The 6,594-nt window shown below is 48.3% G+C and overlaps 1 long non-coding RNA gene across 1 annotated transcript; it reads right to left on the bottom strand.

Annotated features, from left to right (window-relative positions):
• Positions 1-2,216: 2,216 nt before the first annotated feature.
• Positions 2,217-2,808, bottom strand: LOC120928467. Its single transcript, XR_005747194.1, has 2 exons — positions 2,629-2,808; positions 2,217-2,466 (listed from the first exon to the last, which is right to left on the bottom strand). It is a non-coding gene; the product is annotated as an uncharacterized LOC120928467 (long non-coding RNA).
• Between the last annotated feature and the right edge of the window lie 3,786 nt (positions 2,809-6,594).

The following is a 6,594-nucleotide window of genomic DNA, read 5'->3' as shown; positions in this document are numbered from 1 at the left end:
GGTTAACCACTAGGGGGCGCTGTAGGGGTTAAGTGTGACCTCATGTGTGTTTCTAACTGTAGGGGGACGGGGCTGGACGTGTGACGTCAGTGATCGTCATTCCCTATATCAGGGAACAGTCGATCACTGACATTGCCACAGAGAAGAACGGGGAAGGTTTGTTTACACTCATCTTTCCCTGTTCTTCAGCTCCTGTGACCCAATCACAGGACACCAGCAGCGATCAGGTCCGCAGGTCCCGCGGGCGCAGTCACGGAGCTTCGGACCGGGTCGTGAGCGTGCCCCCGGCGGCGCGCTTGCGACCCACGGCTGGGCTCTTAAAGGGGACGTATATATACGCCTATGTGCCCAGCCGTGCCATTCTGCCGACGTATATAGTCGTGCAGCGGTCCTTAAATGGTTAAGTCAAACACTCTTTGGCCAAATATCAGCAAAATTAACCAATCTGAATCCAACACCACGTAGGTCGATGGTTTCAGAATTTGGTCTGTACTTTCCACACTATTGCTTATAACAGTAAAATTCACTGGTAAAAGGAATCATAAAAACATCCCGATCCCTTCCCCAAAGTACTACAGTGTTGCCATGGAAACACTGGGGGTCATTTACTAAAGACAAATCCACTTTGCACTACACTTGAAATTGCACTTGGAAGTGCAGTCGCTGTAGATCTAAGGGGGACATGCAAGGAAAATAAAAAAACAGCATTTTAGCTTGCATATGATTGCATGATAAAATCAGCAGAGCTTCCCCTCATTTCAGATCTACCCCTCAGATTTACAGCGACTGCACTTCCAAGTGCATGTTCAGTGCAATTTAAAGTGCACTTTGCACTTGTAGTTTGCACTTGTAGTGCAAAGTGGATTTGCCTTTAGTAAATAACCCCCACTGTGTAGGTAGAACTCTCCTACCTTACGCAGGTGTACAGCAAGCAGAGCATCTGAGATCGGCATCACGGGGCTGGATGGGGGCGGAAACCTTTTCACATTAACAGGCTGGTGATTGTCTGGTAGGATTGCCCAGCAACCAATCACCTGCTGTTTAATGAAAAAAGTTAACTCTTGCGGTTCCCGCCCCCATCCAGCCTTGTGATACTGGCCGCTTGCTGCTGTCCAATGAAGAGGACAGACGCGAAAATGTCTGCAGGCTGGGTGCCCGCATTCAGCGGTGGCGGGCCGGGTTCCGACCCCTTCCCTAGAGACTCGGGGCTATGGGCCCCAGATTTGGGGCTATAGCCTCAATAGCCACCCCCTAGCAACGCCTCTGATGAAGAGAACAGAAAGAGCGGGACTTTAAATGAAGTATGTGTGGGATAAAGGTCTAGTTATTTTATAGTAGTTGACATATCTATGGTACATTGTATATCTTATATTTACATCATTAATTTATAAGTAACTATATTCTATTATTCAAAAAAATCATAAATATACACATGAATAGATATTCCATAACAAGGAGAGGGACAAAAGAAGGTACAAAATTAAAATTTAACAACTTTATTGTATAAAAGTAGTGTATAGTTCAGAGCAGTCCATACAATAGATACACATTGGGAAATGAATGACAAAAACCAGTGTAGCAGGTACTGTTCCAGACTGATCTAATCTATTAGGGGACAGCTGTCTGCTGCAGCAGCGTGGGCTTTTTCACCCCCTTTCTCTCTTCACACACAGACACTCAGAACTGCTTGTTTGTAAACTCCCTATTGGAAGTTGTCTGTAAACTCCCTATTGGAAGAGCCTGAGCCAATCATCAGGCAGCAGAAAAGGACTGTGGGGAGGAGATACAAAGTCAGAGAAACTAGGCCAGAGCCTTTTTGTGCCTGCACCCCATCAGGAGAGCATCTCCTGCACTCTATGTATGTGTGGAATAGCAACCTACCAAGGGACACACAGCCTGCAACTCCAGCCCAGAGGAACAGATTGTTCATGCAGCTCCAGCCCAGAGGAACAGACTGTCCATGAGAAAGGACACCCTGCAACAGCTCAAGGACTGAATGCCACTGCGACACACCTGCATCTAAGATAGTTTTTTTGCTCAGAGGAGGACCGCTGACTGTGTACAGGATTTGGTGAGGGGATTTTGCCCAGGAACCTTTAATGCTTTTCATAGAATACCACATCCAAATATTGTCCACAGAGCTCCTGTTGTGAAAAAAGAGAAAGTTACCCCTAGGGGCTTTGTGCTGCAGCAAAAAATGAAAACGTACCATGAAATAAAAAATTATAAATTTATTAAATATAGAGTTCAAAAAGCCCCAAACACGGGGGACTCAAGATATGAGCTTATGACAACATAGGTTATACATAGCGAATAAAAACAGAGAATAGAACAAATACAGACATAGCATAACAGTACTGTGGAGTTATACAAAATACTATGGGCGAAAAAACACCCCTACGCGTTTCGACCTTTTGAAAGTAACGGTCTTCTTCAGGGAGTATTGGTTAGACGCTGCCATAGGTTCTATAAAAAGAATACATACAAAAAGATACATGCAGATGAGTGGAACATCATAACAACAGAACATGGGGAGGCCCGCCACCCACAGCCATATAAGTAGATGGCGGGATGCGGGTGTTCCTCCTGTAAATATGGACTGATGTAAAAAGTACCATTGCCACTCACCCAGGGGCGTCCACTCGAAGGCGTAGATCCGGACCAGGTGAACCAATACCGCACCATCAAACTTCCCACGGGGGTATCGGGGGTGAAACAAAGGGGAGAGGAGCTCCCCTTGGTCAGTGTGGAAAAAGACTCCGAATTCCAAAACACCAACGGGAGAGGTACCACCCGGGCCCACGAGAGGTCAACGGATAGCGCGCCGAAGGGTCGCGCCCCGAGGCGGGCCGGGGGGGGGATTGGGGGGTAATCCGCCACCAAAGGGGGGGGGGGCGGAGGGGGAGAACGGGGCCGGGCAGGGAAGGGGCACAGAGGGGGGGGGGGGGGGGGGGGGAGGGGGGGGGGAGAGACCCCCAACAACAAAGCCGGGGATGGCAGATGAAAGCCAAACAGGGGTGGGGGCGAGCACCCGTAACCGGCTGGGCCAGGGGGGGCCAGCACCGCCGCACGAAGCCGGGATGGGTAGGTTGGGGTGCGGTTAAGCACTTCCCTCCTGAAATTGCGATGAAGGCCCTGTAAGAGAATACACACAAATATATATGAAGCTGAAAAGTGTGTCTGAAAATAAAAAACTAAAAAATAAATAAAAAAGAAAATAAACTAATAAATGTGAATACATGCCGGGCTGAGCAGGAAGCCTGATGTATCAGCAAGGAGATTAGATGAGCGAAGGACATGCACAGGTAGAAGAAGGGAATGTGAAAATAGAAAAAAAGGGGGGGGGAAAACAGGGGGAAAAAGAAGGAGAGGGAAACTGTGCAAAAAGGTGAGATATGGCGTGAGGGCAAAGCTGAAGAGGTCAGTGCGGTGAAAAAGAATGAAATAGGAAATGGAATATGGAAAATGAAAGGAGTGTTGGGTGACTGAGGGAGTCACGATAAAAATGCAGTGTATAAAATAGTGAAAAGAATGTGGGAAGTGTGTGTGAAGGAATGGAGTGAAAACGCAGTGAAAAGTGAAGGAGCAAAGAAAAAATAGTAAAATAAAATAAGGTGAATATCAAGAGGGAAGGAAAGAAGGGGTGAGGAAGAAAAAAAGTGTAAAGGTGAAAGGTGAAAAGAAAAAGGACACAAGATATACTAATGATGATAATGGATGTGACAGAGCTCCTGTTGAGTTATTCCATTAATCACATTGCTAGGTGTGCCAGATGGGCTGGGACAGTTCATTGGGGTTGAAAGGTAGAGTAACAGACTGAACATACAAAAGCAGCTCCCTCAGGGGTTTGCTACACGTGGGGGCTGGTCATCCGGGATTCCGTTGCTCTACAATCAACTCACCTACAAGCGCGAGGATGGATCCTGCCGCTGCAATCCAGTGGTGTGAGGAAGAAGGCGCCTGATCAAAATCAAACGTAGTGATTAAACTTCCAGGGGAGGCCTGGGCTGAGGAGCAAATCAGCCAAGCTGTGAAGACACTATCCCCAGACAGGAAGGCGTGGGTGATTGCTGTTAAAACAGACCATGGGACCTCCTGCACCTATGCACTACTAGAGTGGAAACAAGGAATACCTGAAAACTTTAAAGGTGCCAGTGTGCAATTGGCTAACATGACAGAGCTTTGTGTAATCCATCTGAAGGTTCCAGAGGAGGGCCCTGCCTCCTCTGGTCAAGCTGAATCAAATAGAGAGGAAGTTCCCTCCACGTCACCTCTGGCCACAATTGGACCAGAACTCTTTGCTGCCCTGGGAGATTTTGTTTTAAAATGTCAGAGAGACCCTCCAACATACTCGGCAACTGGGTATCGGAAGCTCAGGGTTTTCTCTGGAAGACAACCAGTGCCTACAGGGGAGGACAGCTTTGAAGAGTGGCTGGACCAGGCCACACAAGCCTTGCATGAATGGGACATTCCTGAGACCCACAAGAAACAGAGAATCACAGAGAGCTTGAAAGGGCCCGCCTCAGAAGCCATCCACAATTTGAAGCTCAGCAAGCGAGATTGTGTTGCTCGGGATTATCTGAACATTCTGCAAAGTGTGTTTGGGTGCACAGAGAAAACTTCTGATCTTATTTACCAGTTGGCGCACACTTACCAAAATGTGGTAGAGAAGCTGTTGGAGTACATGAGACGTTTGGATAAAATTATACACCAAATCTTGCTGAAGAAGGGTCTAAACCCTCGGAAGGTGGATGAAATCTGATCACAGCAAGTCTTGAGGGGTGCCCAACCCTTGGACCCCATCACCCACCTGTTGAGAACCCAGCAAGATGGTGGCATCTTGAAGTATCCAGACCTGAAGAGGAGGCCATGCTGGAAAACAAAAAGGAAAGCCAGAAGCCAGAATCTGTTGTCGGGTCAGGAGGTTAAGTGCAGCTGATGGCGACCCTCAGGTCGAGCTTCTTAAGACTCAAGTGTCACAACTGATAGAGATGATGGCCCTGTTGACCGCCAAGCCAATTGTTCTACCCTGCGATGAAATATCAGAGGGGCCCAAGAAGTTTTTAAGCTCTACGGTTGCTCAGGTGCACAAGCTAGCAAACCAAGAGATTTGTTTCAACTGCGGAGGAGTCGAACATTATCGACAAGTATGCCTAAGCCCAGTGAAGGCTGAAACACAATACCGAAAGCTGGCGGGAAACTCCAGAGGGCCCCGGTGAAGGAGTGAACCGGATGCCCATCTACATTAGCTAGTTCCAAAACACACAACAAAGTTGGGAGACCGCAGTGGGAGTACAAACCTGTGCAGAGGGCTTCTGTTGTTGCCTCCGAGCAACCCAGTGTCCCACTCCCTTTGACGCATGCTACTTGGCGTCAGAGAGTCAATGCACACCAGACTCACAAAGCTCAACAGACTAAAGCCAGATCAGAACTTCTGCAAGAAAGGAGTGCGAATACAAGCTACCGAACAGGGCAAGCCTGCCGCGTCCCACAAATTCCCTGCCAAGCTAGTGGGGCCCTCTCCGGTTGTCTCCATCCAAGTGGAAGGAATCTATACCAAGGCCCTCCTGGATACTGGCGCTCAAGTGACTCTCCTCTACAGAGACTTCAACAACAAGCACCTCAAATACCTGCCATTACAGAAGTTAGAAGAGCTAGAGATATGGGGCATTGGGACTCAGAACTTCCCCTATGATGGCTATCTACCAGCCAAACTGACCTTCGACCCCCTCTGTAGCTGGGGAGGTTGAGCCCTTTGACACTTTTGTGGTGGTTTATCCTCGTCCACCAGGGGCTGATAAAAGTTCCCTCATCATCGGGACTAATACTGACCTTGTCAGAAGACTGTTAACACCTCTTGTCCAAGACCAGAACACTTCAACCACAAGTGTGCACCCCATGTTGAGACAAGCCTATCAGAGTTAGAAAGTGTTGCAGCCAGGGGAGGTAGTCTGCCTGAGAGCATCAGTCAAGCTTAATTGGATGCTACCAGGTCCTTTATCGTCTTTGAGGCTGACAGACAAAAAGAAGACATGGGGGGTGGAAATAATTCCTGAAGTGGTTCCAACTAAGGTGTTGCAGAGAAGTTACGGGGAGGTCTCAGTGTTCGCAACATAACCACCTCACCTGTGAAGATGCCAGTTCGGATGTTGTTGGGCTATGTGAACACAGCCACCCCAGTCTCACCATCTGATTTGGTGGGGGGAGAAAAGGATGGGATACCGGTAAAGGAGTTCTATCCGAAGAACACTCCTCTCCCTCCAGAATGGAAAGAAAGAGCCAAGACTCAGCTCTTGAGATGGCAGGCCACATTCTCAAAGAGTGAATTCAATGTGGGGTGTGCAAAGAGTGCTCAACACCGGATCCATCTGCAAGAAGACAAGCCGTTCAGGGAGCGAGTCCGATGGATTCCTTTAGGGGACTTGGAAGACCTGCGTGAACAATTGGCAGAATTGAAAAAAGCAGGTATCATCCGAGAGTCCCGGAGCCCATACGCTTCTCCGATAGTGGTGGTACGGAAGAAGAGTGGATCACTGAGGCTTTGTATCGAGTATAGAACACTGAACAGAAGGACCATTCAGGACCAGTTCACCA

Source organism: Rana temporaria, chromosome 2 (assembly GCF_905171775.1).
Source record: "Rana temporaria chromosome 2, aRanTem1.1, whole genome shotgun sequence".
NCBI lineage: Eukaryota > Metazoa > Chordata > Amphibia > Anura > Ranidae > Rana > Rana temporaria.
Note: the sequence above shows the minus strand (reverse complement) of the source record. Positions and strands in the feature narration are given on the sequence as shown.